This window comes from Scyliorhinus canicula, chromosome 1 (genome assembly GCF_902713615.1).
Source record: "Scyliorhinus canicula chromosome 1, sScyCan1.1, whole genome shotgun sequence".
Classification (NCBI taxonomy): Eukaryota; Metazoa; Chordata; class Chondrichthyes; order Carcharhiniformes; family Scyliorhinidae; genus Scyliorhinus; species Scyliorhinus canicula.
The window spans coordinates 263,526,723-263,537,608 of record NC_052146.1 but is presented as its reverse complement, the minus strand read 5'-3'; the positions used below and the strand labels follow the sequence as shown (position 1 = coordinate 263,537,608).

The window sequence follows — 10,886 nt, the reverse complement described above, 5'->3', positions numbered from 1 at the left end:
TGGAATTGTTGTTTTTAGTGATATTTCAGCTAGAGAAGCCAAAAATGGTTCTCAGGCAAAAAAAAAAACTACTTTTTTATTCAAACCATCTGTTGCTGGCTGAGCTTTGATTGAACTTGACATATTTGACCCAAAGCAACTGGAATTACACACAGCATCTATTTTGGAATAGAGACTGTAAAGCTTTGGAAAGATATATTACCTCACTCGACAAAAAAAAGAGGACCATCATTAAAAGCTTAAATTCGAAGATTTCATCTAACAAGGCGTTATCTAAACAAGTTCGTCAGTAGTGCTGCTCACACCAGTTTAATGTTTCACCCTTTGTAGAACCAGTCATTCAATCACAGAGACCTGCTTTATCTCAAAGCTATAATAATTACTTTTAAATTTCCTTAACAGACCTTTTTGCCTTGTTCCTGATTTAATTTGCTGGACAGCATTTAGAGAGGAGCCAACGACTGACAAAGGATTGTCGAAAGGTAAATAGAATTATCATTAATGGGGAGAAAAACTAATGGCTGAAATAGCCATGTTGTTCTAGGTTTGATTAAGTTAAGTTTCTTTTTTTAGATCTGAAAAAGGGAGCTGGGGAAATGTAATTAAAGATGGCAGTTATTAAGTGTTTTCCACCTCAGAGAGTTTGAAGAAAGAGCCCTTGTTACCGCAGAAGAAAGATAGGCAGGAAATAGAGTCTTGTATATTGGTTGACCATTAGACCCATGAACATGAGATCTCCTTTCTGAGAAGATGAGGAATCCATAGAAGTAAAACCAAATCTAAGTGTTTTTCAGGATAAAGGACTCAGTGTCTTGCTGTACATGCTGCAACCTTTGAGACTCCGTGCATCAGGGGAAGCACTTCAAGCACATTTATTGGGCAGATAAATCCTTGAGGTACCTCTATTGCACAGTCATATAAACACTAAACCACTTTCGTAAGTGCTGCCACTGAAGGATTCTTGTGAAGCTGCATGCATTAAAGGTCCATTTATAAGGAAACAAATTAATGGGTTTTTTAATTAAAGTTGACCTGTGAAGCTGGGCATAGGGACCTAAAGAGAGTTTTTCTGCATGATTCAAGTTCTCAAAATGGAAGACCAATGTTTATAAATGATAGATAAATACTTGTTCATCCTGATGCAGCCGACAGGGTAATATTATAAAACTTACTTCTCAGTTAATCATGGTAGCATAGTGGTTAGCACGGCTGCTTAACCGCATCAGGGTCCCAGGTTCGATTCCCGGCCTGGTTCACTGTCTGTGTGGAGTCTACAGGTTCTCCCCGCGTCTGCGTGGGTTTACTCTGGGTGCTCCGGTTTCCTCCCACAGTCCAAAGATGTGCAGGTTAGGTGGACTGGCCATGCTAAATTGCCCTTAGTGTCCAAAAAAGGTTATGTGGGGATACTGGGCTACGCGGATAGGGTGGAAACGTGGGCTTAAGTAGGGTGCTCTTTCCAAGGGCCGGTGCAGACCTGATGGGCCGAATGGCTTCCTTCTGCACTGTAAATTCTAAAATTCTCTGATGATGCCGTAACAGCCTCCCCGAACAGGCGCCGGAATGTGGCGACTAGGGGCTTTTCACAGTAACTTCATTTGAAGCCTACTCGTGACAATAAGCCATTTTCATTTCATTCATTTCATTTCATGATTCTATGATTCTAATCCTTCCACCTGTGACTGCAATTTACCCAATTATTTATATATCTGTATAGTTATTAAGCTTATCCCTGGATTTACTTGGTGTATCTAACTGTCCATTGCACATATTACACACATTCCTAAAAAATATTCAAGCGTTGACGAAAATTTCAAAAATCTAATTTCCGTCTGTTTCAATTTCAGTTGGGAAAAGAAGGCTGAATCATTCTCTCAAGCCATAACTACAGTAACGAATAACTAATATTCTTAAAATATATTAACAAAGTGGAGCACACTGGCCAGGTTAGATTCAACTCGATGGTACAAACCATGGACAACCCGAGTCTCAGTATGCTCAGGTAGAATGTTGAGGCTTCCTGTCGAAGGTTATGCTGTTTTCCCTGTACCCTGTACTGGATAATTGCATGTGCCTCAAGGCTGCTTGCTGTGAGCCGATGGGCTGTGGTTTTTCTGTGGGTTTCTGAATCCCACTGTGTGGGAAACAGTCACTCACTGTGATTTTCCCCAGGGAGACTAATTAATGACCAGAGGATGGGCTCCCCATCCTGGGGAGATGGTGGTGTAATGGTATTGTCACTGGGCTTGTAATCCAAAGACTCAGGGTAATTCTCTGGCGACTGGGGTTCAAATCCCACTGCAGCAGATGGTGAAATTTGAATTCAATAAAAAAAATCCAGAATTAAAAGTCTAATGATAACCTTGAAACAATTTTCATTAAAATCCATATGGTTCACCTGCGTCCTTTAGGGAAGGAAATCTGTCGCCCTTACCTGGTCTGGCCTACATGTGACTACAGACCCACAGCAGGGGTTGGAAATTATGAAAAACTACTCTGACTGTATGTCCAATGTCAAATGAGTATGGTAAATATTAGCTGTAACTGTAAATATAGTGAGTAACATACAACATTGGAAGATTTGCTTTGCATGTGAAGAATTGCAGCTTTGAATCCAAGTTACAAGGGAATCCAATTAATACTGAGTTGTGAGATTAAAAAGAATAATCCTCCAATGAAGTAGAGATTAAAAATTAAAAGCAGAGTTTGCTGGACTTTTTTGGTGAAGTTTATAAAAATGTCTGGGCATAATTGTGTGCTCAAGGGCACTGACATCTTCTGATTTAGAATATGGTATATTCTCCAACACAAGGCAGTTCCTGAAAACACGGGAACTGGCCTTTACGTCACCTGGTTTAGCACACTGGGCTAAATCGCTGGCTTTTAAAGCAGACCAAGGCAGGCCAGCAGCACGGTTCAATTCCCGTACCAGCCTCCCCGAACAGGCGCCGGAATGTGACGACTAGGGGCTTTTCACAGTAACTTCATTTGAAGCCTACTTGTGACAATAAGCGATTTTCATTTCATTAGCAAGGCACTCATAAATTGTAAGATATCACCAATAACAATGGGTAACTTTAAAAATATCCCTAAATCACTTGTTAACGGAATCCTGGAAACAGAATGACCACCTGAAAACTGAATGAATACCTCTCAATATTCTGGTTACTGAAGATGTTGACTAAATTGAAGGATCCTGTCTAGCATGTGTGATTAACAAGCTTCCTGCTGGTTCAGCTCTTTTATGCTCTAAATATTATAGCACAGATATAGAACTACACAGTAGGATTTTTAGATTTGTTGGATTTTTAATCTTTATTGTCACAAGTAAGCTTAAATTAACACTGCAATGAAGTTACTGTGAAACGCCACTAGTCGCCATACTCAGTCGCCTGTTCGGCTACACAAAGGGAGTATTCAGAATGTCAAATTAACCTAACAGCACATCTTTCGGGACTTGTGGGAGGAAACTGGAGCAAACGGAGGAAACCCACGCAGGCACAGGGAGAACACACAGACTCCACACAGACAGTGACCCAAGCTGGGAATCGAACCTGGGACCCTGCCGCTGTGAAGCAACAAATTTGTTGGATTTACTCCATCGTTTCACAAGGTAAAGGTATGCTGCTGAGGTGTAGGAATTATAGTTCTCTCCTTAATTGGGATGGCGGTATCTTGGCTAGTCTCAGTAGCTTTTTTCTTAGCCATTGAAGGTAAACACTACTTCATATATTGGTGGATATCTTAAATATCACTGTATTCTTCAACAGAAACAAGATTATACTTATCTTACCTAGAACTATTAATGTTGCGATTACCATCAAAAGTGAATAGCATGTTAGGTCATTAATATTTTAATATGCAAATTGTGATGATATACAGAAGGCTTGATTGCCAATTTAGAACAACACAATCCAATCAGTTTGACAGGAGATGGGACTATAGAGGTCCTGAAATGGTAAGTTTAATTTATTTATGTGGAGCCAAGAGGCGAAGGAGCGCTCTTCTAGGCTCTGTCTCAATAATCTGTGTTGCTGCTCTGGGCTTCTTCTTACGCCACCATTTCAAACATCACCACTAAACTCAACTGAATTACCTTGCAATAGCTGGCTGGGCTCTGACACACCCAATATAGCATTGGCTTGAATGCAGCAATTATGGGATGAGAAGTTCACCACTTAAATTGTTTTCCAATTAAGGGGCAATTTAGCGTGGCCAATCCAGCTACCCCGCACGTCTTTGGGCTGTGGGGTTGAGACCCATGCAGACATGGGGAGCATGTGCAAACTCCACTTGGACAGCGACCCGCCGCCAGGATCGAACCCGGGTCATCGGTGCCATGAGGCAGCACTGATAACAACTGCGTCACCATGCCATCCCATTCAGCGTTTTAATTTAAATGAAGCAAAGGCCTCAAAATGGTTCTGGCCCAGGCATTACTGAAGTGGGCAGGGTCCTCTGCTGGTTGGCATTCCAAAAGTTAACATCAACCACAGGAGTTATTATCTCATGGTGACCTTCACGAGGTTATCGAAATCAGTTAGCATTTCAAGGCTATTCATAGTGTGTTAATTTTTCATAGTGTTTGTCATGAGTTAGCATTGTAGTGACCTTGTTGATCTTGGTGCCTACTATCAGGTAGAGTTGTTTGCAACACAAGTTAATACTTCAGAGTCTCCTTTGACAGTTCATAGCTTGATGTCTATCAATAATTAAAATCTCATGGTATCTATCATTTGTATTTGAGGGCTGTCATCTTGAGTTAGTATCGAAGGAATGACTGTTGTGAGTTAGTGACCTGCCTCTGGTGATTGTCTGTCTGGTGAGTTGCTATTCATTTTCTTCAATTGCTCTGTCAGTTTTCAGTACGAGTAGATCAGAGGCCAAAGCAATCAATTTGAATTGAGAGGAAATTAGAAAAAATGAGGACCTCCAGTTCCTTCTCGCAGACACCAATTCCTCTTCTGCAGGGAAAGAGAGAAAGCCAACTTCGTCCAAAGATGTGCGGGTTAGGTGGATTGGACATGCTAAATTGCCCGTAGTGTCCTAATAAAAGTAAGGTTAAGGGGGGGTTGTTGGGTTACAGGTATAGGGTGGATACGTGGGTTTGAGTAGGATGATCATGGCTCGGCATAACATTGAGGGCCGAGGGGCCTGTTCTGTGCTGTACTGTTCTGTGTTCATCCATCTCAACTCGCTAACATTATGCCTCTGGTTTGCTAATTAGGAAATAGCGAGGACTGCGATGAGTAAACCAGGTGTCAGACAATCCTGAGAGACCAAGGAAGAGCATGATGTGGAACGTGACTTTTTAAAGACACAAACAGAAAAATATTTTGTAATGTTGTCACAACTAATGTTAACTGTGGTACATTCACAATTACTGTGACTGTAAACTCCAGTACTTGAGCATATAACCTAGTTTTACATTTCAGTGCACTACTGTGGAAGTGCTGCACTGTTGGAGTTGCTAGATTTTGGATCACGTGCTTACCTGAGGCCTCACCAATCCTCTCAGGTGAATATAAAATATGCTTTGGCACCACTTTGAATAAAGCAGGAATTTCTATCAGCATATTGGACAATATTTTGATATGTTGACATGATGAGATGAATTTCCAATAGAGCATAAACAGGGCACTGCCTAACTGCAGGGCCAAATAGACGGTTCCTTTGCTGCAAAAAACATCTGCATAATTTTGTCACAATAAGACTCTAAAAAAATGAAATGCTCCTTAGTGAAATGTTGCTTATATTTATTCTTGCATTCAGTGATTAAACACAACTGTTTTTGCTTGAAATAATTAGAGCACTTACAAGGCGATAAACAACACCTTTGAAACTGGTGTTAATGCAAATAGATATTGGCCAAAACCAATGACTAGATGCTTTACGTGCTGGCAATCAATGCTCCCTCTAAGACGTGTGGTCTTGCAACAACCCAAAAATTACAACGCAGGTCTCAGACAAGTAGGTCCCTTTAAGTTACGCGCTGTTATGTTTCTTAAATGAAGCTAGAAGTCGTTCAGCAGTTGAAGGATGGTTTATTGTGCTCCACAATAAATGACTTTGTTAGCTTTTACTTACAGAATGGCACTTGTAAAGATACTGCTTTTCTATGCTCTGCAACTAGGCCTAACCACACTTGCAGCCCTGAGCTCAACTTCCGTCCCTGTCCTGCTCACCTGTCTCTCCAGCCAAAGTGAGTGAGGGCGGGCCTTCGGCGTCACTCTTATATGTCCCCGTGCTGCCCCCTGGTGGTACTTCCATTTCCCATCAGCCCCTTCTGTACACACTCAGGCGAGGATCACTGCACGCATTACCGCACAAAAATCAACTGCGCAAAAATCCAAGAAGGTATGGTCGTGGAGACTGTGCACCAAGTTGATAATTTTTACCTGGTACTCCCACCAGGAAGCTGACAGTTCAGCTCAGACACTCACAGCACACTCTGCCCCATATTCCTCTGCATGAAATCAATGGAGAGTAAAATTGGGCAGTGCAAACAGTGGACAGTGGATCCGATCATGTCAGCCTCCCATGAAGATTAGGTGAAGATTTCCTCCTGATAACTAACCTGAACCCAGTACTGAGTGCTGGAGTCCACCACCTCCATCCCTTCCTCAGTTTGAACAATACCTAACTCTAACTCATCAATCCACTATCCAAATTGTTTTCCTGTACCACGTGCCTGAAACTCTCTAGCTAGACCCAATAGGGCTGGTTTAGCTCAGTGGGCTAGACAGCTGATTTGTGACGCAGAACAAGGCCAGCAGAAAGGGTTCAATTCCCGTACCAGCTTACCCAAACAAGGGCCGGAATGTGGCAACTAGGGGCTTTTCACAGTGAATTCATACTTGTGACAATAGAATATTATTATTATGGTGAGGCACCATAATGAATGTCTTCTGAAAGTCAGTATGCACTGAATGTTGATCACATATCTCTGCAATCAGTTACATCTCCAAAAGGTTCTCTGAAATGCTAGTTGATTGTCCTTGATTAATTTAAGTATTTGAAAATATTTGAGCAAAATGATGCTGGAAATCTGACGGCAAAATGCAAACTATTGGAAATACTGGGCAGCATGGTGGCACAGTGGTTAGCATTGCTGCCTATGGCGCTGAGGACCCGGGTTCGAATCCCGGCCCTGGGTCACTGTCCGTGTGGAGTTTGCACATTCTCCCCGTGCCTGCGTGGGTTTCACCCCCACAACCCAAAGTTGTGCAGGTTAGGTGGATTGGCCACACTGAATTGCCGCTTAATTGGAAAAAAATAATTGGATACGCTAAATTTATAATAAAAAAATAAAAAAAATATTGGAAATACTAATCGGGTCTGAATGCTGGCAAATATTATTTCAAATGTGACGATTGGAAGACTTTAGGAATATTGGCTTTTAAATATTAGGAAAAATTAAGAGTTAAAAGCCTGGGAATATAGTGTGTTTGGCTGCAATGGTCATTTAAAAAAAAAAGGGTTTTGTTTTGCTTCCAGTAAATTCCAGGTGGAACAGACCAGAAGCCGGTGCCATGTTGTACGGTATGACCGCTGCAGATCGTCGCCGTGCTCATGCGTGGCCATGGACCCAGCAATTCTCCGGCCGTTTATTTCGTGGAGGCCAGGCTATTTACGTGGTGCGGCTGCGAGCTCCTCTCCGGTCAGCGGATTGGTGCTGGGGAGCCACCGATTTTTCCCATGTAAAACTGCACAGATCCTCCGGAAATAGCCTCAAAATCGGAGAATCCAGCCCTATGTTCTCGTAAAGCGGGATGCAATTTAGAGTTCCACGCCATTCAAATTTATGCATAGTGTGGAATATGAGGGATCATAAAATTTGCAGTGCAGAAAGAGGCCATTCAGCCCATCAGATCTGGCCCCTGGAAAGAGCACCCCACTTAAGCCCATACCTCCATAACCCCAATTAAACTTTTTTGACACTAAGGGCAATTTATCATGGCCAATCCACCTAACTGTGCATCTTTGGATTGTGGGAGGAAACTGGAGCACCAGGAGTAAACCCACGCTGACACGGGGAATGTGCAAGCTCCACACAGACAGTGGAGGGTGGGGAACTGCTCTGTGGTGGTGGGGTGGTCAGGATGATTTGCAGTGTGGCGGGGGAGATGGCCAGCCACGAGACCTCCCTATCGAGCTGCCCGCTCAATATGGTGGCCCGACAGCAGGATTACCAGGGCGGCACGGTAGCATAGTGGTTAGCACTGTTGCTTCACAGCGCCAGGGTACCAGGTTCAATTCCCGGCTTGGGTCACTGTCTGTGCGGAGTCTGTACGTTCTCCCAGTATCTGCGTGGGTTTCTTCCGGATGCTCTGGTTTCCTCCCAAAAGACGTGCTTTTAGGTGAATTAGACATTCTGAATTCTCCCTCTGTGTACCCGAACAGGTGCCGAAGTGTGGCAACAAGGGGATTTTCACAGTACCTTCATTTAAGTGTTAATATAAGCCTACTTGTGACAATAACAAAGGTTATTTATTCTTATCTTGATTGTCGCTATAACTGGGTTTTTTTTGGCTTTTCCAAAGCTCTGCATGTTATATTCACAACCTTTTCTGGCCTGGGGTTGGGAGTTGTTTGTCTCTCCTTTGCTTCTTATCATTCGGGCCCACACTCTGGTAACTCACCTGTCCCGACTGAGCTGACTGGTGTTGGCCCCCTCGACCAGCTGTCCCAATCATTGACAAACTGATTATGCTTTGCAATCTCACCACGAGGGATCTGTCTGTTTACCATCTCTTTATCTGAGCGCTATATTGAACACTGTGCCTTCAATGTTTTTCTGCACAGTCACCATGCTTTCAACACTGTCTGATACCTGCGGCTCTGTTGTGGTCTAACCAGAACATCAAGGGATGTCTCATGCCATTTAGTATGGTCTAAGTCTGTTCCCCATGTCATATCTGTCCTTGATCTTGCTGCCAGGCTATTTGACCACCGCTGAGCCCCATCTTGTGTTATAATGATATAGAGGCACCAATCACTCATAAGACATTGGGTAAACGTGTTGTGGGTTAATTTATTAAGACTCGGCACTTGGATCATACTTGTATAGAAAGCTTGAATTTGATTTGGATTGGATTTGGGTTTATTGTCACGTGTACTGAGGTACAGTGAAAAATATTGTTCTGTGTACAGACCAGACAAGATCATTCCATACATGGAAAAACAGGACAATGTAAGTAGATAGACATAGATATCGGGTGAATCATATGGAGTGTAGTCCTACTCATTAGAGAAGATGTGTGAAGAGATCAGTTCAGTCCATAAGAGGGTCACTCAGCAGTCTGGTAACAGTGGGGAAGAAGAAAACTGTTGTAATAGGCCTTTATGATATAGCCGGTGTTCACAACTCTCTGTTGTTTCTTACGGTGATGAAGACATCAGTGGAAAGTTGTGTATGTTCTCTGTTCAGAAACAAAGTGAAACTGAGACTGGATCACATGACACACTTCCCTTCTCGTGATGCTATGCGGCTATACCTTAAAGGCCTATTACAACAGTTTTCTCACAACTGGCATTCGTCAGTTGTTGTCTATTGTTCTCTAATTTAATTTTCCCTTCCTGAACATTTAAATGAAGGTTAAAAAAAGAATTTTGGAAATCTGTTGTGGAAAAAGCTTCTGAAAGTACAGGATATTTGAAAAAAGAAACTGAAAAAGGCCAACAAACATCTCCAGACCTTTTACAGTCATTATTATGTCACCTTATCCCTCATTAAGGCACTAGGAGAGCTGTCCATCTTTGAACAGTGTAAATCAGCATTTCATACAGAAAGTAGTAGACGAATATTTAGAGATGTAACCTGGTTATATTGGTTCATGCCCTGGTCTTTCTGTGTTGTGGTACTTTTCTGTCAGCTGCAAGTTTTGAAAATGGAGTTTCACGGCGCGTTGGAAAACCAACCTAGGCTGGTAGAATTTTGACTGGGATGTGGCGACACATTTTCCAATTGGCTGTCCAAACAGCATTTTAGCAGGGACCCCTTGCATTTTCCCTTTCCTTCTACGCTCGGAAATTCTTCAATGGAATTAATTTGTTCAACTCATAGACATGTTCCAAAAAATATTGTAAAATCCTTCGTTGTGCCAATATTGAGATTGGAAACTATTATGCTTTTGTATCGAAAAAGACATCCAGTTTGCTTCGTATTTAACAGCGGCGCTTCATTTTGTTGCCATTTTTCACAGCTTACAGATGAGGGCATTGCTTCTCTCAACGCTCCCATTGTTCCATAAGTAGCTTATACTCCACTGTGGCAGAATTGCCCACCTATTTTGGTCACTGCACCAGGACTGAAGAAAGCAGATGTTTAAAAATATGTGCATGCATGACCGCAATATGGAAATAATTTTCCGAGTATATGGAGTGAGGACTGCTCCTTGTCCACATCCGACAGGCAGCAGAAAATCACGGGCAGCGTAATGCGAACTCAGAAAATTGCCCTATTTTATGTGCGATGGAGCAGTCCCTTTTGCAAGCCATGTGCAATGTAGCCTATCATGGGCCCAACCTAGTCTCCTGTCGGATGCACAGGTTAAAGACTCTGGAAAATAAACCTCTGTGGAATGATGCTCTGACTCGTGAAGGTAATTGAGTAAAACTGTCAGACTTCAATACAATCCTGTGACTCATAGTACTTAACCCTGACCAGGTGTAACCCAAATGCATCAGTCGCCCATCCTTTTTTTAATAAATAAATTTTGAGTACCCAATTCATTTTTTCCAATTAAGGGGCAATTTAGAGTGTTCAATCCACCTACCCTGCACATCTTTAGGTGGTGGGGGCGAAACCTACGCAAACACGAGGAGAATGTGCAAAGTCCACACGGACAGTGACCCAGAGCCGGGATCGAACCTGGGACCTCGGCGCT

At 42.6% G+C, this 10,886-nt stretch overlaps 1 long non-coding RNA gene across 1 annotated transcript; it reads left to right on the top strand.

Annotated features, from left to right (window-relative positions):
• The first annotated feature begins 245 nt into the window (after positions 1-245).
• On the top strand, positions 246-10,234 carry LOC119978028. Its single transcript, XR_005463351.1, has 3 exons — positions 246-281; positions 403-482; positions 10,203-10,234. It is a non-coding gene; the product is annotated as an uncharacterized LOC119978028 (long non-coding RNA).
• Positions 10,235-10,886: the final 652 nt, after the last annotated feature.